The sequence below is a fragment of the Camelus bactrianus genome, unplaced genomic scaffold, assembly GCF_048773025.1.
Source record: "Camelus bactrianus isolate YW-2024 breed Bactrian camel unplaced genomic scaffold, ASM4877302v1 HiC_scaffold_136, whole genome shotgun sequence".
NCBI classification, from domain to species: domain Eukaryota; kingdom Metazoa; phylum Chordata; class Mammalia; order Artiodactyla; family Camelidae; genus Camelus; species Camelus bactrianus.
Window position 1 is genome coordinate 1 of NW_027413904.1, and position 24,566 is coordinate 24,566.

Sequence of the window (24,566 nt, forward strand, 5' to 3'; positions counted from 1 at the left end):
AAAGTCTCTATTATTTTCTTGCTTCCCTCTGCCACTCTTAATGATTTAGATGTCTTCTTTTTACAATTTTGTGTTTATTCCGTTTGGAATGAATGGTAGTGATCACCTTTCCGGTGATGAGTGGTCTCATTTTTGTACCATCCTCCTTCTTCTCTATTTAGAGTAGACCTGTTGATGTTTCTTTTAGCATGGGTTCAGTGTTGCTAAACTCTTTTCGTTTTTGCTTGTCTGTGAAGTTCTTTACCTCCCCTTCTATTCTAAAGGATAGCTTTGCTGGATAGAGTATCCTAGGCTGCTTCTTTTTGTTTGTTTTGTTTTGTTTTGTTTTGTTTTGTTTTGTTTTTCATTCAAGAATTTCAATAGATCTTGCCACTCCCTTCTGGCCTGTAGTGTTTGTGTAGAGAAATCCGCTGAGAGCCTTATGGGGGTTCCCTTGGAACTCACTCTTTGTTTTTCTCTTGCCTAAAGGCATTTAGGATCATTGCTTTATCCTTGACTCTGGCCATCTTGATTAGCCTATGTCTTGGTGTGGGCCTGTTTGAGTTCTTTCTGTTGGGTACCCTCTGAGCCTCCTGGACTTGGATATCTGATTCCTTCTTTAGATTTGGGAAATTTTCAGTCATGCTTTCTTCGAATACCTTTTCGGTCCCCTTGGTTCTTTCTTCCCCTTCTGGAACCCCTATTGTGCGTAGATGGGCACGCTTTCGAGGGTCCCTTAGGTCCCTAAGATGGTTTTCGTTGTTCTTTATTGGTTTTTCTCTCAGCTGTTCTGATTGGGTTCTTTCTGTTGTCCTGCCTTCTAGGCCACTTATTCGTTCCTCTGCGTGATCTAGCCTGCTTTGGACAGCCTTTAGACCAGTTCTCATTTCAGCCAATGAGTTGACCAGTTCTCCTTGACTCTTCTTTATAGCTTCGATTTCGTTTTTGACGTATAGTATATCTCTCAACACTATCTCTTGGAGTTCCTTCAGGACTTGGATCACTCCTTTTTGGAAATCTTGATCGAGCAGGCCATCCACGTCTATTTCATGGATCGTGCTTTCAGGGAATTTCTCTGGCTCTTTTAATTGGGAGTGGTTCCTCTGCTTCTTCATAATGCTCCTATCTCTCTGGCACTGTGGCTTAAGGAGTATCAGTTATCTATTGGGGTCCTTAAGGAGTTTATGTATTTATCGAAAGCCTACGCAGGCATAAAACTTTAAAAGAGAGAGGGGGATAGGGGGAGAGAGAGAGAGACAGAGACAGAGACAGAGGGGGAGAGGGAGAGAGGGGGGTGGGGGCAGGATGTTAAAAGAATGGAGAAAAAAAGGTTTGAAAACAGTGTACGATCAATAATAGAAGAGCAAGTTGAAGCAGAATAGCAATTGAGTTGAGACGTCTTCTAAAAGCCTTTAAAAACAAATAGAAAAGATCAGAAAATAATATACAATTGTTTCAAAAGTAAATTTTTAAAAGGTAATCGGAAATAGAACAGATTTTAACAAAAGATAAAACAGAGGATTTTAAAAGACGGGAGAAAGAAAAGGTTTGAAGACGGTGTGTAATCATGAATAGAAGAGTAAGTGGAAGCAGAATAGCGATCGAGTTGAGACGTCTTTTAATAACCTTAATAAAAAGGAGGAAAAAAATCGAGAAACAATATTTGAAACCTGTGAATAACCAGTAACAGGAGATCAAAACCAAGAGAATGAAAAAGGGAAGGGGGTGGATGTTTAAAAATAATAATAATGAAAAGACTTGAAATGAAACATTTAAAAGGGATTAAAACCGTAAACGTATACGACTGTTCAAAAGTAAAGGTTAAAAAGGTAACAGAAGGTAAAACCGATATAAAAGAGATTAAAAAAGACAAAGGAAACGAAAAAAAAAAAAAAAAAGAGGAAAAAAAAAAAAAAGGATGTGTTCTCCTGGAGACGGTGCGCTCTTAACGGTTTCACCGAGAAGTCTTTCTGTCGTCGCCCTGTTTCGTGAACTCAGCTTGCTTTTTCCGCGGGCCCTCTGTCGGCGCCCTCGTCTGTGCTGCCCTCGGTGCCTGTGGGCAAGTAGATCGCGCCCCCTCCTGGCACCGCGTTCGGATGCTGCGTTCCTGCCGGGAAGGAGGGAGGGTGGCTGGCCGCCTGCCCTCTCCCGGCGCCGGTCGCTCCGCTGCTCTGTGCGGCTGTGTGCTCCGCCTCGGGTCGGCGCTCCTCTCCGTAGGTGGGCTCGGGGAAGACCGTGGAACCGCCCCGCCCCTGCTGCATTCCAAAACTCGGCTCCTTCTTAGTCTTGGTGGCGCGAGTTCTCTGAGGTACCGGGGCAGATATATAATATCTGCCTCAGGCTGAAAACGAGTCTCAGTCCTGCCTAGGAGGTTGCAGAGCCCACGGGTGCGGATTCGAGTCTCGGCCCCGCCCCCGCTCCCGCCCCCGCCCGCGCGCTGCGCGCCGCGCGCCAGGGGCTATGGCGGCTGTGGCTGCGCCCCGCCTCTCTTCTCGCGAGAAGGGCCGGTGATGGCGCCGCGGGTCTGAGGAGATGGAGGCTACGGCGCCCCTCCCCCCAGGGCACACCGGCCGTGTTGCTTTGCCTTTCTTTCCCCGTAATGGACGGGTTGGGGGGGCGGGTTGTTCTGCTCTGTATCCCCTCCCGGCCACGGCGCGTGGTGCCGCCGACACGGTCCTCTGCCCGGCTCGTGCGGCCTGTCCCGGCCCCCGGCTGCCGGCCTGCGACTCGGGCTGGGTGTCGCGGGGACCCTCTGTGCCCGTTTCACTTGGATCGGTCGGTCAAGGGGCGCTCCGGGCAGATCAGAGACTCGGAGGCTCCCCCACCGTCCCGTCGGCCTCTCCGTGGGAGAGGGGGAGGTTTGGCGAACGAGCCCTATTCCTCCTCTGCCGGTCCCTCCCGCACTGTTTTGCTTTTGACTCTTTCTTTTCTCCTTTTCTCCTACCAGATTTTGGGCGTCTTTGTCTTTCGAAGAGGGCGGTGTTCTGTCGGAGTTCCGCAGGTGGTCTGATTGGCCGAGTGGGTCCGTCGATGTGAGTTTTGGTGTATTTGTGGGAGAGGGTGAGCTACGAGCGTCCTTCTACTCCGCCGTCTTGCTTCTTCTCGGGTTATTTTTGAAGAGTAGGTGCTGGGGATTGAACCCTGGACCTTTATTTTTTGCATGCTAAGCATGGGCTGTACTGCCTGATCTCTAGACCCTCCCCACCGCAACCCCCCCCTTTCCCACCGCCTCCATAGTACTCGATGAATCTCCTACCTAGATATCTATGCTTCCTTGGAATAGGGCCGTCGTTTTCTTCATCGGATTGATGCACGTCTGTGGATTCGTCTCGTTTCTCTCCACTGCGGTGGGTGGCATCGGGGCGTGGGGTGGGGTGGAGTGCCGTGGGCTGGGAACAGTTCTTCACGTGTAGAGGTGGAGCGGAGCGATGAGGATGGTGACTGTTTCCCCGAGTGCTCGCGCCGGGTGATGGAGGCCTGTGGTCTGACTTGGAAGAGGACTCGGGTGACCAGAACAGAGCCCGTGTGGGGTCGTTGTGGAGGGAGGAACTCCACCCCCCCCCCCCCAGCCCCAGCCAAGGCACTCGTACCTCATCGAGGGACGGTCGGCCGAAAACAAACGAAAGCTGTCAGAGGTTTGGGGGTGGGGGTGAAGGTGTGTGTCTGTGTGTGTGTGTGTGTGTGTGTGTGTGTGTGTGTGTGTGTGTGTGTGTCTGTGTCTGTGTCTGTGTGTCTGTGTGTCTGTGTGTGGTGTGTGTGGTGTGTGTGTGTGGTGTGTGTGGTGTGTGTGTGTGTGTGTGTGTCCCCGTTCCCCGTACCACGGTCTCTGGTCGAGGCCCCCCCGAGCGGAGAAACGCACGCCAGGTTGTCCGGCCGCGTGTCCCTGCCACCCAGAGATCCCGAACCGTCCCGCTCGCTCCCCTGCCATGTGCCATGTGCCACCTGCCTGTCGGCCGGGCGCTATTTTAGACCCTGCGAAGAAGTCGACCGGACGGACGGGCCGGGCCGGGCCGGGCCGGGCCGGGCCGGGCTGAGCCGAGCCGAGCCGATCTGAGCCGAGCCCGTCCAGGCTGGGGTGGGTGGTGCTGGGTTCAGAGGAGTGGGGTACAAGCGGGAGGCGGGCGTCGATGGAGGGGAGGGGGAGGGGGAGGGGGAAGGGAGAGGAAAGGGGAGGGGAGGGGGAGCAGGGATGACGATGGTCTGGGGCTTGGCTTGTGGGGTGGGGGTGGGAGGGATGGTAGCCATCCTATGACTTTCTCTCCCTACCCCGCCTTTTGCAAGTCTGTTCGAGTGACAAGGTGGTGCTGGTTTCTGGCTGGTGCACACCATAGTGATTCTGTTCTTCTTTTTCCTGGTCTTTTTCAGGAACCCTCGTCCCGAGGGACTGAATCTAGTGCCCTGTGCTGCGCGGTACGACCTAGGGGTCGAATCTGCCAGGAGAGGACTTACAAGGATTTGGAGGATCCTGGAAAACTGCTACCATCCAGAATCCTACATGGATGTTCAAGATCTTGTGGATGGACGGACGGACGGACGGAAGACGGATCGAATGGAGGCCCCGCCCCATCCCCTGGACCCCTAGGCCCAGGAGGATCGTGATGGGTCTGGAAAGGACTCTTCCGACGAGGGTCTCGGGATGGACTTTCTCGGTCCGCGGAAGGTGTTTCTGCACAAAGAGGAAGAGAGGGGCGTTCTCGGCCAGAGAGCCCGAACCGCCTCCTTTCAGGGATCCGCTCCAGTCAGGGTTGGGGTCGGGGTCAGAACGCAGCCACCGACAGCTCCCCTCCCTCGTCTTGGCTCTCCAACTTGGGAAACCCTCCTCCCTGCCCCCTCACCCATCTTCTCGTCAGCCGGCCTCCAGCTTCCCCGTGCCAACCACCTCTCTCATGCTGCCGGACTTTCCTCCTCCTTGGGCTGCCAGGAAGCTCTCCCGCTCCTCCACGTGCTTTGGCTTGGAATCCCTGACAAACACAAGCGGTGCTGGTGGGCGGGGCCGCGGGCCGTGGCAGAAGGACTCCCTTCATCTTATGGGAGCGATTTTTATCTCCATAGAGGTGGCGATTGAGAAAACACATAAAATCACTCAGAAGAATACCCATGTGTAGTGTCCCTGACCTAGATCCGTGTCTGTCTGTCTGTCTGTCTGTCTCTCTCTCTCTCTCTGCCTCTCTCTCCATTTCGCTATTCTGTGTGTGTGTGTGTGTGTGCGCGCGCGCGCGCATGCGTGTCTGTCTGTCTCCCTTGTCTCTCTTTCCTCTCCTCTCCCCTCCTCTCCTCTTCCCTGTTCTCCCCCCTTCCCCCTCACCCCTCCACTCCTCTCTTCTCCCCTCCACTCCTCTCCTCTCCCTCTTCTCCTCTCCCCTCGCCTCTTCTCATTTCCCCTCCCCTCCCCTCTTTTCCCTCCTCTCCTTTCCTGTCCTCTCCCCTTTTATCCCTCCTCTCCTCTGCTCTCTCTCTCTCTCTCTCTCTCTCTCTCTCTCTCTCTCCCCCCTTCACTTCCCTCCCTCCTCCCTACCCCCCCAACCCCTACCTTCACAGGGCCTCATAGATTGCAATCGGTTTCCATGAAATGTGATGAAGAGGGAATGAATTTTAGAATGATATCCCCATGCCATCGAATCCTTCTTCCCCAGGGATAGCGACTTATTTGTGGTCGTGTTTGTTTTTGTTTTTCTTGTTGTTGTTTTGGGGCGCATCGAGGGCGCAGGAGGCGTTGGGAGTGAGGGTGATGTTTCTCTTTCTGTCTGTCTCCTCCTTAGGAAGGATTTTAAGAGGAGGGAGGACCCACAGAAATCTACCATCTTGTCTCGTACTGCAGCTGTGTTTGAGCTTCCTATACGATCTGGGCGGAACACTCCCCACCCTCACCTCAAGCCGCCATTGCCGCCCCCTCAGCCCCCCTGCACCCCCGTCCAGTCCCACACTTGGGGCGGTGGTTGGGCATAGGGGGATGTTGGCGGGGTGGTGGTTGGTGGGGGGTGGGGTGGTGGAGGAAACCAGAAAACAGACCACTGTGGCACGTGGGTGACTGGGGCTTCAGGGTGAAGGAGGATGAATAAAATGGCCGGAATTAGGCTAACGGATTGCTTCTTCTTTTTTTGGCGGGGGGGGGAGGGGAGGATCATTAGGTCATTCATTCATTCATTTGCTGGGGGGGGGGGGGTGTCATTCGGTTTCTTATGCTCGCCCTGAAAACGGTCAACTGTCCTGACTGACTGGTTGCTGCTCACGGTTCCAGGCCTGTTGTTGAAACTGGAAGCTATCGATCTTACTGTTTCTACTGTATTTCACTCATTGAAAGTCATCATCATGCTGGGTCTCTGAGTCTTTCTCCGAGGAGAAGGTCGGTCACGGGACTAGTGACCTGACAAAATAGCCTGAGTGACCAAGAAGGCCACACCTTGAGTGCTTATGAGATAACGAGATCTAACCACCAGCCTCTATAGAATGGGTCACCTGGAGGCATCGTGACACCATTCTGAGTCTTCTGATGAGAAAACGATTCTGTGGATGGTGATCGATGCCCGATTGTTTGAGCTATGGCTCTAGAACCACCCCACCCACTCCATCCCCAAGGTGGGTACACAGTTTTGAAGACGCTAGCCTGCTGTGAATCCCCTTTGCCCGGCAGAGCGATAAAATGGCCTCTTTGCTTCTAAGCTCCAAGACCTTGTCTCTGGATTCTTGGGCTCGTCGGGGACGGGGGCCGAACTTTTGGCAACAAGCGTGCTTCAGAAACAGCGGATGCCCGAGAAGGACACTCTGCCTCTCCCTCTTCTTCCGGGCCTGAAATGGGGAGGAAAAAAAAATCGCTTCCCCTGGAAGCCGGAGTCCGGAGCCCGCCATCCGGAGGGACTTCTGGCTTGGCCTTCTCCTGGGGTGGGGGGGAGGGCACGCCACTGCACGTGTTCTTTGTCAACTCCCTGTTTCTCTCTTCTCGAGTTATCTCTTTGGGACGGCTCCCACACTGGGTGAAAACAGACAGACTGGCTGGTATGTCTCCCTACCCCACCCTTCGCCCCCAAATGACTGATCTCCTGTCCCATCAGAATCACCACTTGTTTTCCAACGTGGCTTTCTTGGATCCTGGAGGACTTGTAAAGGAAAAGCCCAGCTGGGCTAACAAGCTAAAGTCACAAATCTAAGTGTGATAAGTGTCCGTTTACTGATCTAAGTTCTGCTGGGCTAACTCGTAAATCTGAAGTTTAGTGTCAGTTTACTGGGCTAACAAGCTAACTCGTAAATCCAAGCTCAACAAGTGTCAGTAACGTGATCTGTTCCAAATTGATAAGCTCCAGTGTACTGATCCTTTGCTTTTTGTTGTTTGAGCCTTATTGGCGAATAGACCCATATTTGTAATTAACCCTATGAAACCTCATGTGCACGTCTTGGAGGTGCTCAGAGCTTCGGAGCAGAAGCCCCTCTGAGCCCGCCGGCGTAATAAATCTGAGTACTCCAACCCTCCGAGTGGTGCTTGTTTCTTGGCTGGCCTGTCATTTCCGTAACAGACTGATATCAACTTAGAGCCAAGATGGGCGCAGAACTGAAGGAGCTTCTCGGCTGGCCTAAGAAGCCTGTCGTCGTGATGTGGGAGGCATTCTTTACGAGGGACCTATCTGATTAAGTGCTTGACCGCCTTTTGGACTTTGAACCAACTTGGAGATAGGAACTAGGATGAGAGGGCACCCGAAATAGCTCAGCAAACTCTTCTCCATCCTTAGAAGACAGACAGACAGACAGACAGACAGACAGACAGAGTGTGTGTGTGTGTGTGTGTGTGTGTGTGTGTGTGTGCGCGCGCGCGCGCAGTGTTTGTGCGCGTGCGGGGGTGTGGGAGAGGGAGGAGATGACGTCAGCGTACTGGACACTGTTTCAGTGACATGGGGAGTGCTGTCAACTAGGAAGGAACGTCATGTATTCTTCAGCCTTGTGTCTGTACAGGTGGGTACACTCAGGGTTCCAGAAAGGATGGGATATTCCTGGCAGTCGTCTACTGCCCTGGCATCGAGGGCTGGCTGGCTGGCTGGCTGTCATCCAAAGTGGAGGCTCTCGTGAAAGGGACAGAACCGAGTCCCAAGGAGATGCCTCCTTCACTGACTTTCATGCAAACACAGTGGACCACAGCCTCCGGAAAGAGGGTGGGTGGCACACGTGGCCCCAGTCTGTTCTGTCCATTCGGCAAATGGCCTGGGTTAGGGGAAACCCAGCATGGCGACCATCCGACAGGCCGACCCACCGACCCACGGACGTGCTCGGTTTCTCCCAGCTCCCTGGATGACCTCCCCCACCCACCCCCACCCCACCCGCATTCCTTCACCCACCGTGGTGTCTGGTGTCAGGGCACTTGGAAGATGACTCCCATTGTTCAATAGACAGGGGCAGGAAGATTCCTATAGGACCGCAAAAACAGTCAACTGGCCATACACACATACATACATACGTACAAACGTTTTGTCCCCAGAGGCCTCAGACCTCCTCTCTCTGGACCCGCTGAACCCCAGTAACTGGCCCCCATTCAACTGCCACATAGTAGGGGTCATCCAGACGTTCTTGGGATGGTAGGTATGACTTCCAAAGGGGTTGAAGCCTTCCTTCCCCCGCTGCAAGCCTGATGCCATCAGCATGGCCAGGACACTGCTACAAACAAACAAACAAACAAACAAACAAACAAACAAACAAACACACACACACCACCACCACCACCACCACCACCAACAACAACAACAACAACGACGACAACAAAAGACAAACACATGCGTATGTGACTTGGGGACATACTTTCCGCAGCCTCCAGGGACGAAGGCACTCGCTTCGCTGGGTAAATCCTACGAGGCTTCACTAAAGCGCTTGCCAACTTACTTCTCAGAAGGATCGATCTCTGCCCCCATCACCCGCCATCATCAGGCAAGGTCGTCAGAATCCATGGGAGATATAGACTAGAAGAAGAAGTAGAGGAAGGAGGAGGAGGAGGTGGAGGAGGAGAATCAGTGACATGAGGTGTGTACGACTTCTTGTCTCCAAGAGGATTGAGTTTTAAATTTTTTTCTTTTCAGATACAAGGGAAAATAAACTTTTGTTTTTTCCCCTTCCTTCCCTTTTAGAGGCGGACACCCACATGGTAAATATCATACCTCTGTCAGCAGAATGGAACCCCCTTTCTCTTTTTCTCCCTCCCTGACCCTTCTGGGATTCAGAAATCCTCCGTGAGGATTTTTCTATTCTTGGCAGCAGAGTTATTAGCATCATTGACTTGGAGGCAAAAACTTAGGTTTCCATTAAACTGGGATAGACATGCATGGATAAGAGATACTAGTGCTACTCGTTTTCCTTAGGGTTCCCCTGTGTCTGTGGTGTGTGTGTGTGTGTGTGTGTGTGTGTGTGTGTGTGTGTGTGTGTGTGTGTGTGTGTGTGTCTGTGTGTCTGTGTCTGTGTGTCTGTGTGTCTGTGTCTGTGTCTGTGTCTGTCTGTCTGCCTGCCTGCCTGCCTGCCTGCCTGCCTGCCTGCCTGCCTGTTTATTGTAGGAACTCTCTGTCAATGGAAGTATAGTTGACTTACAATGTTGTGTTCATTTATGACGTACGGCATAGTGATTCACTTATTCACACACACACACACACACACACACACACACACACACACACACACACACACACGTATACTTTTTCAGGATAGGTTATTACAAGCTATTGAACATAGTTCCCTGTGCTAGACAGTAGGACCTACTTGTGTACCTAGTTTGTATAGGGTGGTTTATATCTGCTAATCCCAAACTCCTGATTTATCCCTCTGCCCTCCCCCATTCCTCCACCCTACCCTGTCCCCTGTGTTAACCATCGGTTTCTTTTCCATGTCTGCGAGTCCAGTCTGTTTCTGGTTTGTAAATAGGTTCCTTGGAGTCTTTTTAAAATGGAGTTATTTATGTATGGATGGGTGTCTTGACTTACTTTCAGATCCCACCTAGAAGTGATGGCATAGGATATCTGTCTTCCTCTGGGTGACTGACATCACTAAAGCTACGGAACTCTTCACGTATGTGCGTGTGTCGTCCACGTTCAGGGGCCGTGCTGATCTTCTCTGGATGGTTCCCGTGTTAGTCGATGTGCTGTGGCAGCAAGCGCTTGCCTTAGGGTTTTTGTCTCAACCTGAAAGCCGGCCCGGAGACTGAAGGTCTTCTAGTTGCCTCCACTATCTGCCTAGGACCATCTCCACGAACGTTTCCCATTTTCTCTCACCCTTTTGTCTTGGCATCATTGAGTACTAAAATGCTCCGTCTCCTGAAGCCCTGCAGACTGAAGCTGGACAACGGGAGGTAAACGTCAGAGAAATGGCCACAACAGCTCCTGTGGAAACCATCCTAGGGCCTGTTTTTGGAGGAGCCGCTCAGAGAGTTGAGCCGAACACCCCAGGACATCATCAGAGGCATTTCAAACTGCTCGAGCCATTTCGATGACCCCGATGTGTGGAAATCTCCTACTAGACTGACCCCCTACTCCCGGCCCTGAATCTGGTTTCTCATCTGCTCCAATGATTAACTTTTGTGCTGTACTTTGGTTTTCCACACAAGTGCCTCTTAGGCGATACCTGACTGCTTGCTCCCTAGGCCTAGCTTCAGAAGCCCATCGACACCACCGCCTCCTGAGACGAGATACTACAACTGTTTCCTTGAACAGACCTGTTCTCAGAACTAAGAAACTGGGTCCATGAAACGCAGGCCCTCTAGGAAACTATTCCCTCCCTCCTGCCCCCACACCACACGCACGCATGCACGCTCAGACGCACGCACGCACGCACGCACGCACGCATGGACGCACATGCACAGTCAACAGCCCAGCTTTTAATGTGTAAAACTTCCAGGGAAGTTACAGAATAGGGAAATGTTGGGGTCCAGAGTAGGCTGCCCCAAAATGTGCCCGATGGACTATGCTGAATGAAAGGGACTTCACAACTGGCCAAGGGGGAGGGTATAGGTCAGTGGTAGAGTGTGTGCTTAGCAAGCAAGCACAAGGTCCTGGGTTTAATCCCCAGTACCTCCGGTCAAAAATAAATACATAAAATCGAATTCCTCTCCCCGCCCCCCCCCCCCAAAGTATACACTGCTGTATGTCAACTCTGTCTCAATAAAACTGGAAGAAAAAAAGGAAAAAAAAATGATTTAACAAAAGAAGGAAAGAAACAAACAAAGAACTGCCCGAGGCAAGAGGAACACTCTGGCCCTCCTTTCTGCCTCCCTGGAAGCAGGGGAAAAAGAATTTTGTTTTTTTAAAGTCTCCCATCCCAGAGGAATCTATCAAGTCAGAGGTCTGCTTCCATGCCCTTCCATGATTCTCAAACGGTGTAGTGGGGTTTACCCAGATTAGGAAAAGGAGGGGACTCCTTTGGCCTGAGACCAGGCGAGATTCTCCCCCTCCCTCCCGCCTCCCTCCGTGCAGTTGGGACGGGGTGGCCTAAGGGTGGGGAAATTGAAACCAAAGAACAAAAGCCGTTCAACAGAGAGGAGCCGGAGGCCAAGTCAAAGGCTCTGACCTGAGCACAGAGCTTTCTGCATTTGAATGAAGCGATTGAACGAGGCCCTGCCGAATGGATCCTCCTGACGTCCCCGCCCCCGCTTCCAGGAGACAGTCAGTCGATTTGGGACCGATCGGTGGAGAAGGCCTGTGAGGCGGCGGCGGCGGCGGTGGCGGCGGCGGCGGCGGAAGCAGCGGCGGGGGCGGGGGGGGGGGGTGGTGCGCGGGCGGGGGCGGGACCAACGGTCGCTCCAACTCTGCCTGCCTGCCTGCCTGCCTGCCTGCCTGCCTGCCTGCCTGCCTGCCTGCCTGCGGGGCTGAGGCCTGAGGGCCACGCTGGTTCCTGCCACTCAGGGAAACTTCTGCGGGTGTTGCCGAAAGATCGCCCTCCCCGACCCCGTCCCTGACGAGCCAAATAACCCAGAGACAGGGTCTTAGAGTTTAGAAGAAAAGAGGCAGCTTGATTGCTTTGCTGGGCAAAGGGGACTCACAGCAGGCTAGTGCCCTCCAAACTGTGAACCCGTCTTGGGGTTGGGGTTTCATGCTTCTGTGGACGAACAGGTTGGAGCATGAAAGGGAATCACAACAGGCGGGAGCACAAAAGGTGCTCATGATCAACAAGGGTCTCTGATGAAACTTGCTCCTAAATCTGGATGAGTGTCTGATAACATGGGACCTCCTGGTGGTCTAGTAGGTCATCAGCCCGTGACCTTCTTTATCTGGTCAGACTCACCCGGCGGCACCAGCGCCACGGAGGAACTCGGGGTGGGGGGTGGGGGGTGGGAGGGGGCTGGTCGTTCTCCTGAGCTTATCCTCCCGTGACTCCCTTCCTGGGGAAAGACTCAGACGCCAAACATGATTGTCAAGTTGAACGATCAGAGGAAGGTCAAATCAAACAGTTAGAATCGACAACTTTAGCTGTTTTTAACAGTGGGCCTGGAGCTGGGAGCGGTGTCTGGTCAGTCGAGTTTGCTGATCGTTCTAAAAGCAAGCAGTAAGCATAAAGCCAAAAATTGGCTTAGCCTAAGTGCGGCCACTTCATGATTCCTCCTTCACTGGGGGCTGAGGCGTGGGGGAGGGCGGGGGTGGGGGACAGGACTGAGGTGGCGGCGAACTTCTCCGTGAATGCTCGGAGCCGAACTGCTCTCTGGGCCTAGGTCTGAAAAAGGCCTGAGTCTCAGCTATGACAGATTCTCTCTCTTTCTGGGCACATGGACTGACTCGCCCCGCATCCTCCCATCCTGTCAGACCCTTTGGACACACACCTCCACCTGAAGAGTTCTTTGGCCTCGTCCAGAAAAAACAAACACACGCACGAACAAAACCAAACGAGCACACAGAAACCCTGCTGATCTCCTTGGACCCCATTCACTTCGGAGAGTCCCTCTCGTAGAAATCCCCTCTGATCGATGATTTCACCACAGCCGCCTCCCTTTCTCCGGCACAGTGACCCCCCACCCCCACCCCTGCGTGGGCCCTGTCCCTCTACCTATCAAAAACCAAACCCCAGGAGAAAAGAAAATCAGAATGCTGTTTTGAGCCACTGGATCTGTGAAAGGAACCAAACAGAAAGCTGAAATAACCAAACCAGCCGAACACCAAAAGCGAACAGACAGATACCCCAGAAAGAAGGGCACGCTGACCCTTGCCCCTTTCCTTCCTGGAATCAGGACATAACATAGATCTACACCCCACCCCCCACCCCACCCTCCCCAGATGTCTTCTTTATGCCGGAACGAGAGTGACGTTCTTATTGTCAACGGTGCTGTTATGGAAATGACAGGCCGGCCAAGAAACAAGCACCACTCGGAGGGTTGGAGTACTCAGATTTATTACGCCGGCGGGCTCAGAGGGGCTTCTGCTCCTAAGCCTTGAGCACCTCCAAGACGTGCACATGAGGTTTTATAGGGTTAAGTACCAGCTTGGGGTATTCGGCCAATAGGCACGCAATAGCTTTAGCAACATCATTATCACGAAAGTAGAGGCAGTGAGGCAGCAAACCAACATTTCAAGGCCAGATATGTCTCTTTGAAAATCCAGCTGGCTAGCAAAATATGAACAGGGAATCAGCAAACCGGCACTTATTAATTTAGATTTACGAGTTAGCCCAGCAGAACTCAGATCAGTAATCCGACACTTGTTACACTTAGATTTGCGACTTAGCTTGTTAGCCCAGCTGGGCTTTTCCTTCACAGTGTAAAGCGGAGAAGGAGAGAATTCTGTACAAACAGACCTCGATGAAAAGAATCCTCACCCTCTTTTAGGCCCCCACCTCAACACACGTGCGCGCACACACACACACACACACACATGCATGCACGCACGCGCGCGTATAGTTACTCCTGTTCTCTCTCTTTCTCTCTCCCTCTTCCTTTCTTACTGATTTTTTAAAAATGTTTACTGATAACACAGAAAACAATTGCTTAAATGTTGTCCAGGAATGATATTCATTTTTGAAAACATGATATATATTGTAAAGGATTTGGGCTCCCTTAGAAAAATCCCAGTCCAGGCACGATTGTATAGCACCTCCTTTCACTTTCAAGTGTCTCATTTCAGACAATAAAGTAGCCAGTCATCTTCCTTGTGCATGACCTTTGTAACTGGCACAAGTCAAACGGCACAAAATTCAGACCCAATCTCCTGATCCATATGATTCTCATATTCTTTTTTTTTTTTTTTTTTAGCGAGTCCAGAAGCTATGGGTCTGTGCCAACCACCCGTGGCTGTTCACTATCCAGCATTTCTTCCATTATCTTTATGTTGTCCTGTTTCTTGGAAGTATTAGTGCAGCTACTTTTCCCGATGGTCTGTCTCTGTCTCTCACTCTTTTCTCCTTCTTTTTTTTTGGGGGGGGAGGAGGGGGATGGGTTTGATTAGGTTATTTATTTATTTTAATGGTGGTTCTGGGGATTGAACCCAGGGCATCATGCATGCTAAGCAGGCACTCTAACAATGATCTATATCCTTCTCTACACCGCCCCCCCGACCCTCCAGCACCGCCCCCCCCCGTCCCCGGCCAGGGCCTGTCTTTGCTCAACCCAATAGAAAAGCATTTATGTTTTGCCAGTTTCCTGGGTCCTTCTTTGTTTCATAAAACTGAGAAGAAATACACGTGGAAGTTCTCTCCTATGAATTGAACAGACTGAAGATCCTTTAAATAACCAAATGAGGTGGAAGTGCAGAGAGTACCATACGGGAACACACCGAGGCACATCGTCATCAAATTGACCAAAACTAAGGATAAGGAGAAAATATTAAAATGAACGAGAGAAAAGCAGCAAATAACATACAAGGGAACTCCCGTAAGGTTATCAGCTGATTTTTCAGCAGAAACTCTACAGGCCAGAAGTGGGTGGCACAACATACTTAAAGTGATGAAAGGGGAAAACTGACAGGTAAGAATACTCTATTCAGCAAGGCTCTCGTTCAGATTTGAGGGAGAAATCAAAAGCTTCACAGATAAACAAAAGCTACAAGATTTCAGCACCATCAAGCCGGCTTTACAAGGAATGATAAAGGATGGTCTCAAGTCATCAAATCCTAAGAAAAGAGAACAAAAAGATGACAGAGAAAGGGAGGGGGGGAGAGAGGGAGAGAAAGAGGGGGAGAGAGGGGGGGAGAGAGAGAGAGAGAGAGAGAGAGAGAGAGAAAGAGAGAGAGAGAGAGGGAGGGAGGGAGGGAGGGAGGGAGAGGAGACCTTCGAAAGATTGCTTTGCCTGTTTAGGGTCTTCCGTTGTTCCTTAAAAATTTTGAAATTGTTTGTTCTAGTTCTGTGAGGAATGTCGTGAGTATTTTGACAGGGGTTGCATGGAACCTGCGGATTGCTTTGGATAGTGTGGCCATGTTGATAGTATTGATTCTTCCAATGCAAGAGCACAAGGCATCTTTCCATTTCTTTGTGTCATTTCAGATTCTGGAGTATAGATAACCTCCTCGATTAAGTTTATTTCTAGGCATTTTACTGTTTTTGACTCAATGGAAGTGTTTATCCCAGTTATAAAATTCTGGTTTTTAAAGTGGAGGGGGAAAAATAAAAAGGAAAGGAAGGGCCACAAATGGCAAAATATCCTTCTTTCTCATGGGTGAATTGTATTCCATTACGTGTGTGTATGTGTGTGTGTGTGTGTGTGTGTGTGTGTGTGTGTGTGTGTGTCCCCTCTTCTTTATCTATTCAAATGTTGATGTGCACTTAGGATGCTTCCGTATCTTGGCAATCATAAATGATGTTGCTGTTAATAGCAGGGTGTGTGTATCTTTTTGAATTCATTCTTCTTTTGTGGGTTGGCTTTATTCCTTTGATAAGTATGTAAGTTTAAAAAGCTAAAGCTCTAAACCTTCCTGGAAACAATGCACAGTACATATATGTAAATTAAAAATATATGTGCAGTAAAAACATTTTAAAAAAATAAATAAATAAAAAAGAACGAAAGACAAGGAAATTAGCTATCAAGCCGTGAAAGACATGGAAGAAACTTAAAAGACATCTTACTAAATCAAAGAAACCGGTCTGAAAATTGTTACCAACTGTACAATTCCAACCAAATGACATCCTGGAAAAGGCAAAGCTCTAGAAACAATCAAAAGATCATGGTATCCAGGGGTTTGGGGAGAGGGAGGGAAGGAGGAATGAACAGATGCAGCGTGAGGGATTTTTAAGGCGATGAAATTATTCTGTAGGATACCATAGTGGTGGCTGCATGTCATTGTACATTTGTCAAAACCCATAGAACGTACAACCTCAAGAGTGAACCGTCCTGTAAACTATGGACTTTGATGGATAATAACGTGTCCATGTCGGATCATCAGTTTTACCAAATAGGCCACACTGATGAGAGATGTTGAGGGGAGTGGAGGATATATGCGTGGGTGGGGAGGGCTATGTGAGAACTCTCTGTATTTTCTGCTCAATTCTGCTGTGAGCCTGAAACTGCTCTAGGAAATAAAGTCTATTAATCAAAAACAAAAACAAAAACAAAAACAGAAACAAAAACAAAAACAGAAACAAAAACAAAACACCCAAATGAGGTGAACCAGGATTCAGTCATCCAAAATGGAGCTGGACGGCCAGTGGGAGGAACTTTGTTGCAGACATAGTCCTGTTTCAGGGAGGGGGACGTTGTCCCCTCCCTCTACACATCTTGAGTTCTCTGGGCTGGACTGATCCAAAAATGGACCCCAGACGGATCGTTGAGCAGGAGCGACAGGGAACCTACTGTCTTTCATTCAAGCACTCATGTGTCCCCGAAGCAGGCAGCTTTTCTCCGTTTTAGGACAAGAAATCAGCCCTTTGTGCGAAATGGGCCGGGCTGAGAGCCTTTGGTTTTGGGTGACCCGTCCGTGAAGAATCGAGACGGAGTTTGGGTTTTGGGGAGGGGGGGAAGCCCCTGAAAGAAGTCACGAGGTTGGTTGGTTTCTCTAGGCTTCCGGGGCCTGAAGGCTCTCAGTGGGTGATCAGGGTGTTTTCCTAAGTCCAGATGCAGGGAGGGCACCCTCCACGGAAGTGATCGATTTCCCGCTTTCAGGGAGACAGAAAGAAGAGTCTGAGGGTCCCTCTTGCGTCTGCTGGCCCCTCGGCTTCTTCGGTCACTCTCATTTCTAACCCATCCGTGTGCCACGGAGGCACATACATGTTTGGGGTGGCCTCCCCTGGGTCCCGACACCGGCATCAATGGGGGGAGGGGGGGCATGAGTGGTCAGAACTGTATCAAGCTCAAGGGCACCACCAACCGGTTTCAAAAACAAATCTGCCAGCAGCTGCTAGCCGCAGCCTGGTCGTTTCAAAGTTCCCGCCTTGCTCTTGTGGTGTGTTTTCTTTCGTTTCCCCTTCTCCACTTGCCCCGTGGGGTAGTCTGATGACACACACTTCCAGTGCTTCTTTCTTGCATCTGTGTCTCCTGGGCTGCAGTCCTAAGAGCCCCCCCCATCGCCCCCGCCCCCCCAATCAACTCGTTTCTTTACCCTCCACCAGGTCTCCTGGCTTGGAAATCTCGGCTCACAGCATGTGTCTCGTGTCCTCTCTGAATTCACGGGCCCAGCCATCCACCCTAAGGAGACGGAGGGAGGGAAGGAAGGTTTTGACCTGGCGACCTTCCTTGCCGGCATCCTCCGGATTTGGGACCCTTCAGTGCGCCACCTGCCACCCGCCATACCACTCTCACCCTGAGGCCTAGCCCTCGGGGCTCCGTCCACGCGGAAACCTGAACGCGGACGGGCCTGGACGGTGGGCGGGGTGGGGGTGGGGGTGTGGAGGGGCTTGCTTCATCACTGCCGGAACCGTGGAGGCGACCGGGACAGACGCGTCCTTCAAGAGGTGAAGGGACACGTCGCCCGGGCTAGGTCCGTGCCACAGCATGTGATTTGGCTCTAAAAAGGAAACCAGGGACCCGTGGAGCCGAGAGACCTGTGGGAGACAGGCGGGGCCGTTTCTGCGTGCCCCTGACTCCCTGAAAGAAGCCAATCTGAAAAGGTGGCATCCTGTAGGGTACCGGCTCTGGATGACATTCATTCTCAAAAGGGCAAAAGCCCCAGAGAGGGTGAAAAGATGAGTGGGGTCGGGGGTGGTGGTGGTGAAGGTTGTCTGTGTGGGTGTGTGTGTGTGTGGGTGTGTGGGTGTGTGTGTGTGGGTGTGTGGGTGTGTGTGTTGTGGCGGGGGGTTGTTGATGAATAGGTGGAGCACAGGGGACTTTTAAGCAGCGAAACTCTCCGGTAGGTAGGTCCACGATGGGGTGAAAACCAACGTGTTGGATATGGCAATACCTAAGATGGGGTGAACTGAAAGAACCCTTCTGGGTGTCCCGCCCCTCAGCCGAAGTTTAAAGTCCTTCCTAAAGCCAGAAGGTAAAGACACACGAGAGCAATCTGAGGGGCCATCGCTGAGGAGTAACAGCGAGGCCAGTGAATCCAGTGAAAGACTGACTGACGTGGGGGCCTGGGTCCCTCGGCTCGACCCCCTTCCCCGGGAAACCGAAGCCTTCGACGCAGGGATGCGCTTTGACACGCTTCTGTCTCATCGGAGAAGGCTTCTTCTGCCTGGCATTGCGTGACGGGGCCGAGAAACCCGTCCTCTCCTCCTCTGCGTGAGGTAGCGGTCGCTCCCGCCTTTGCGCAGCGGTGAAGAAAGCTACCAGAAACACGGTTCTGCGTTTCTCTCGATACCGTGGGCGAGCGTCACGGCTTTTCCTTGCGTTCCACCATGCAGTCAGATAGCATTCTCAAAACTAAGCGTGCCATGCAAATTTTCCTTTTCCTTTTTTAAAGTGACTGTCAAGAACTTAGGCAGCATCGAGTGAAAACGTTGGGCACCTTCATCTCTTGGTTTGTATGGAGCCAGCTAGGTCATCAGACCCACGTCACCATGATTTCTGAATTCTAAGATCCTTTCCAATCCATGATATTGTACATTCCTGGGTCATGGGATGTCACTATGGCTGATCAGGTCAAAGGGAATGTGTCCCTCCAGAGCACTTATTAACACGTCAGTTTATTTAAACGACAACAAAGGAAATTCCCTTCGGGCGATATTCATTCCACACGCTAAAGGAAAGCGATAGGTTGTGTGCCTGAGCCCACACAGTGTGACGCAGGAACGGGGTGGGGGTTGAGGGAGGAGGAACTCTGGCTAGTGTCCGGGACCTAACGGGAGATAGAGTGGAGGATTTTTGCCCTTCTTCAGGGACAGGGTGAATCGGCCCGAGGTTGCCTTGTGCGCTCAGAAAGAGGGCCTTTACCGGATGCCCCGAGCAAGCAGACTTTTCTTTTCTTCTTCTTCTTCTTTTCTTTTTTCAGTTTTATTGACATAGGTTTGACATACAGCCCTCTATCAGTTTCAGGTGTACAGCACAATGATTTGACTTCCATAGACTGTGAAGTGATTATTAGGTAACTTTAGTGACCAGGAAACAACGATATGTTAAAAGGGGGTTTAATCAACAGAACTGCTATTTCTGATGATCATCTATTCCTAAGAGAAAGGACAGATGAACACTCCAAAATGCAGCAAGTGCATAGTCACAGAATGATGAACAATCTTTACCCGTGCCGACGTTTTGACGCCAGGATACGTGGAAAGCTGAAGTTTTAGAGCATAGAAATATTTGGCTCTCCATTTGACCTGGAAATCTCCTTGTTGGAAAGAAGCTAATTTCTCCTCCTCATCCTCGTCCTCCTCGTCCTCGTCCTCGTCCTCGTCCTCCTCCTGCCTTTTTAACTAAAAAAATAAAAAAATAAAATAAAATAAAAATTTTTTAACAAGAAGTTTTTATCTTTTTGGAGGGGGGACGGGTCATTAGGTGTCTTTATCTACGTTTCAATTAATTATTTAGATTTATTATACGTTTTCAGTGGTGGCACTGGGGACTGAGCCCAAGGCCTTGTGCATGCTGAGCACGCACTCTACCGCAGAGCTCTACGCTTTCCCAGAAAGGAGCAAATTTCTAAACATAGAACTGGATGAGTAGGTCAGCTTTTTGATCTCATAGAAGCAGCGGCCCAGTTCTCTGGGGGGAACCCTCCTTATCTTGTCCATCTCGACAACGTCAGAAACGTCTGTCTGCATAGCCCACAGTGGCCTGAGACTGAGGCCAGGGGGCTGAATCAGGTAGAACCTGAAACCGAATGGAAGAAACAAACAAACAAAAAAGGGTGGGGAGGGGCACGCGGAGGCCTTTTTAAACGTACACACTGCTGCGTGGTCTCCCTCGTCGAAACTCTAATTCGCAGCCTTCTTAAGGAGAAATATACACCTGAAACGTCTTTTTTCCACACAGAGTTTAAAAGCTTTCACCCTCCGAGCCGAAAAACCTTACCCGTCCCATCGGTTCTTTCTGAGTGAGTGGGTTCTCTAGTGTCCTACGCGTCTGCTGGGAAACAAGCTGCTGGAGAACCAGCAACTAGAAACCAAGCTGCACCAGCATTTCCATGAGCGTAAAATCTTACATTCACACTTACTTGCTTAAAAATGCACACGCCTGCTTTGTTTTCATGTTTTACACAGTCGATGACCCATAACATGTATGATGCTCAAGAAATTGTGTGAGGGGCAATCCTGAGATTGACCGTGAGGGCGCAACAGATGGCAGATATTTCCTTAGGGTAAAACAATGGACGGTCATGGGAAGCCAGATCATCCATTAACAGAACTTGGTTCTGGCAGGAAAGCATGTGGTTTAACCCCGGGGAAATATTTGCTATCTCGAGATGTCCCAGAGGCAATCACAGGATACACTTAGAAATTTTGCATCCCCCGAGGAGGGTGATTGTTCCTGGAAGGGATAGGCCTGAAATGAATCAGTTAGCCAGCAAGCAGAACTTCGTGCTTCTGGCATGAAATATCTAAAGCCCCACCTCTTTGATCGCATTCCTTTTTTTTTTTTTCCCTGAGCCGTATACTCCCAATAAACAGGATGTCGACCAGGCTTTTGGCACTCTAGATCCACGAGACCTTGAGTCCCCTGGTCCCATTTTCGCTCTTTACTTGGTCTCTTTGTTTCTTCATTCTTGCGTCGCCCGTCCTCAGACACGGTCCCGAGCTGCGCTGGACGCAGCACCCGTCCTACCCGACTCGTGAGTGACCTATAGTTTTTAAATGAAAGCTACAAAATCTCTGGTCATGTCGATCTGCTGGTCTCGTCTGTATGAGACAGGGCAGTACCTGAGTTTCAGAGACACACACAGACACACACACAGACACACACACACACACACACACACACACACACAGACACACACAGACACACACACACACACACACACACACACACACACACACACACACACACACACAGACACACACTCTAAAGGGAACAAAGAACAAAGAAAGATAGAGAAAGAAAAAGAAAAAGGCTCAGGGGAATAAAGGATTCGCTTGCTCTCTGTGACATGACCCAGTAGACCTAGTTGTCACGAGACAGGAAGCTCAACTCTCCGTGTTTACATTATCTGTTCCTGAGCTTTCTTGCAGAAAATTCTCATGCGTTTCTTTCCCCTCACGGAAGTCTTCTCTATTCCCCACAGAGCCTGGGGCGATGGCTCTTCACCCTGGAGCCGCCTGCGGCCGATCCAAGATATCGGATGATTTATGGAAGTGATCAGTGATCCTGAGACAAAGCCCTTCCTTTAGGTAGAAAAGCATGGCCCCTGCTGCTCAGGGAGCTGGCACTCCCCCTCCCTCTCCCCTCATGCCACCTTCTCCTTTGTGCACAAGCTATCGCTTTCGCAAAAGAGCTTGGCTTGCCTGAGAGTCTTGTGGAAGCCATCCTCATTTCTATGGTACTGCCGTCCAAGGATCTGGAAAGGGCCCGGTCCCATGTATGCATGTATGCATGTAGGCACTTGTGTATGTCCCCGGCTTGTAGGCCTGGCATGTTTCTTCCTCCACATACACTTGCCAGAGTTCATTCATGAAAGAGCTCTATGGAACTGGTTTTCAAGGGAACATGCAGGCAGGGAATGCGAACAGGAAGGAACCCAAATGTTTTCCTTCAGGTTGACATGATCTAGGACAGATCCTTTCATCCAGAAAAGCAAATGTCAAGGGATCGGTCTCGTGAAAAGAGCCATGTCTTGATTGTGACGAGCAGCATTCGAGGTGAAACTTTTCGCCTCCCTAGGTTTACCCCGAATCCATTAAGTTCCTGTGGGTTATCTCTGTCATAAAACGTGTCAGCCAGGAAAAAAAAAAAAAAAAAAAAAGAGTCTGGGAGCGATGGTTGGCTCGGTCTCAAGTCTCAGGAAGTGTTCACACCCCAAGCAGTCCGAGGGGGTAGTGTGTGTGGGGGGGGGGGGGGGGGAGGCGGTCCATCTCTGAAAAATTGGTGCCTCCTCCACGTAGTTTTTGGTCCCTTGCAACTGAAGCATCTGGCGACGTCCCTGGAATGTTTAGATCGTTTCCAAAGAAGATGAGATACGGAAGCGTTCGTTCCTGGCTCCATGAGTCGAAGGGGACGTGCTTTAATATCTTTCTGACAGAAAAGACTCGAGATCTGTCAGTGTGTTGGCCGACATGACTGGTATACCTTCGGAGGATGGATGGACCTACAGACAGACAGACAGACCGGAATACATACATACTTACTTACATACGTACATATGTAAACATACAATACAATACAATACAATACAATACAGTACAATACAATACAATACAATACAATACAATACAATACAATACAATGCAATACAATACAATACAATAAAACAAAACAAAATGAAACAGAATAAAATAAAATAAAATAAAATAAATTAAATTAAATTAAATTAAATTAAATTAAAATAAAAGGATGCTGTGAGGAGAAAGTGTCTGTTTCTGGCTAGGACCAAATCGTGTCCCTACGTGGACCGGTTGGGAAAGACTGGTGTCCCAGATGGTTCACCGTGACTTCCTCGTGAACATTTGCTGTGACCGATTCGGGCTTCGGAACAGTCACGGTCTCGTTCTGAGGAACGTCTCCTGGAAAGCATGTGGAGACCGTCTTCGTCTGCCGTCCTTAGGAAACGTTCCAGCAGAGCGGGTGTCCGAGAGCCTCTAGGGGCGATGGCTATGCTTCGTGGACGTCTGTCCCTCTTCAGGCCGAATTTCGTGGAAGTATGCTGATCTGGCCAGCCGACAAGTCTGAATGGGGGTGATTTTTTGGTAGAAATGCGCGTCCTTGGAGAGACCAGGGGAAGGGGAGCATGTCTCAGTGGAAACTCTCGTACAGCGTGATAGAGATGAGAATGCGGTTCTGTGTCATCATCTTTGCGTGCTTCCCGCCACCCTCCCCCTCCCCGCCCCGCCCCGCCTTCCACTGATACGCTGGGCCACGTCACGCGTGCTTCGAGTTTTCTCCGATGGTTGGCCAACGCTCTTCCGACTCCCGTTGCCCATGGTTCTCCCGCTTTGGACTTGGCATCCTCGAGAACCAAAGCCGCCCTTTCCCTGAAGCCCCGCCGAGCCGGGCTGAGCAGCTGGACATCCGCTGGAGAGAGGTCACTGCCGTGTCCCCTCTCGAGACCCTCCTCCTGCCCGTTGCTGTGGAGGCCACTCAGAAAGTGGACCTGAACCCGCATGCGTTTTTCAGGCCACCCGAGCCTCTTCGAGCCCGACGCCTAGACATCTTCCTGACTGGTGGCGCTCCGGACTCACACCCTGGGTTTCTCGTTGGCTTCAGCCACGGACCTTTGTCTTCCTGGAACGAAAGACCAGACCGGTTTCATCAGGTGGAACCACCTGCCTGGTGGCGGGACTGTCGTGGAACCCTATGGACCACCCCGAAGTGTATATGCAGCCCAAGGGTGATCTCTCCAGTTGAACAACCATCGAGGCCCAAAAGGACCCCTGCCCCGGGAAGAAAGAAACTTTGACCTTGACCCTTAGCTGCCCGAACGAGAATTTGGATCAGGGTTGGGTAGGGTGATGGAGATCTCCCTTGGCACAGTTCCCGTGTGCGGGACTTTCAATGACTCTGTCTTCCTGAAAGGACACCCGCCCCCTGACCACGCTGTCTCGTCATCAGTTTGTTTCCACGAGGGACGAACCGTCATTGTGTGCACGACAAAGTTGGCCGCTGCCTGTTTGGTCCGCCATCGCTCCGTAAGGGACCGACGAAGTGTGCGTCGTGACCAGTGACCGATTTCGGAGCCCGTGGGTGGTGGGCGGGTGTGTATCTGTTTTCCAGGTCACGCGCGACGCGGTGTGTCGTGGTGTGGCCCGCCCGGCCACCCCACCTCCCTTCCCCCATGGAAAATCAAGGGAGAGTATTGCCCGAGACAGACGAAGGTGCAGCCACGAAACCTAAAAGGATGACCCTGGATGTCAACTTGGAGGTGGCTAGGAGACAGCTGAGCATGCATAGGATCACACTGCACTGCCACCGTGTGGGATGCCGCACATGTGTCGCCGTCGTGGTTTTCATCTCCTCCACCTATTGCCCTCACCTACATCCACTCTTTATCTCACTGAACTCTTTTTTTTTTTTTTTTTTTTTTTCCGGTAAGACAGTGAGAATTCTCTCTCTCTCTCTCTCTCTCTCTCTCTCTCTCTCTCTCTCTCTCTCTCTCTCTGTCTCTCTCTCTCCTACTCTCTCTCATAATTGACCTGACAAT

General features: G+C 50.9%; 2 long non-coding RNA genes and 1 other non-coding gene across 5 annotated transcripts; 1 reads left to right on the forward strand and 2 right to left on the reverse strand.

Annotated features, from left to right (window-relative positions):
- The first annotated feature begins 9 nt into the window (after positions 1 to 9).
- On the forward strand, positions 10 to 6,058 carry LOC141576581 (uncharacterized). Of its 2 annotated transcripts, XR_012504995.1 has the most exons (3): positions 10 to 3,011; positions 3,263 to 4,054; positions 4,345 to 6,058. It is a non-coding gene; the product is annotated as an uncharacterized LOC141576581 (long non-coding RNA). The 2 variants fall into 2 exon arrangements; XR_012504996.1 differs by lacking the exon at positions 3,263 to 4,054.
- Positions 6,059 to 6,887: 829 nt separating this feature from the next.
- Positions 6,888 to 11,664, reverse strand: LOC141576582 (uncharacterized). Of its 2 annotated transcripts, none has more exons than XR_012504997.1 (3): positions 9,924 to 11,664; positions 8,758 to 8,915; positions 6,888 to 8,369 (listed from the first exon to the last, which is right to left on the reverse strand). It is a non-coding gene; the product is annotated as an uncharacterized LOC141576582 (long non-coding RNA). The 2 variants fall into 2 exon arrangements; XR_012504998.1 differs by lacking the exon at positions 6,888 to 8,369 and adding an exon at positions 8,412 to 8,616.
- On the reverse strand, positions 9,989 to 10,097 carry LOC141576584 (U6 spliceosomal RNA). Its single transcript, XR_012505000.1, has one exon. It is a non-coding gene; the product is annotated as a U6 spliceosomal RNA (small nuclear RNA).
- Positions 11,665 to 24,566: the final 12,902 nt, after the last annotated feature.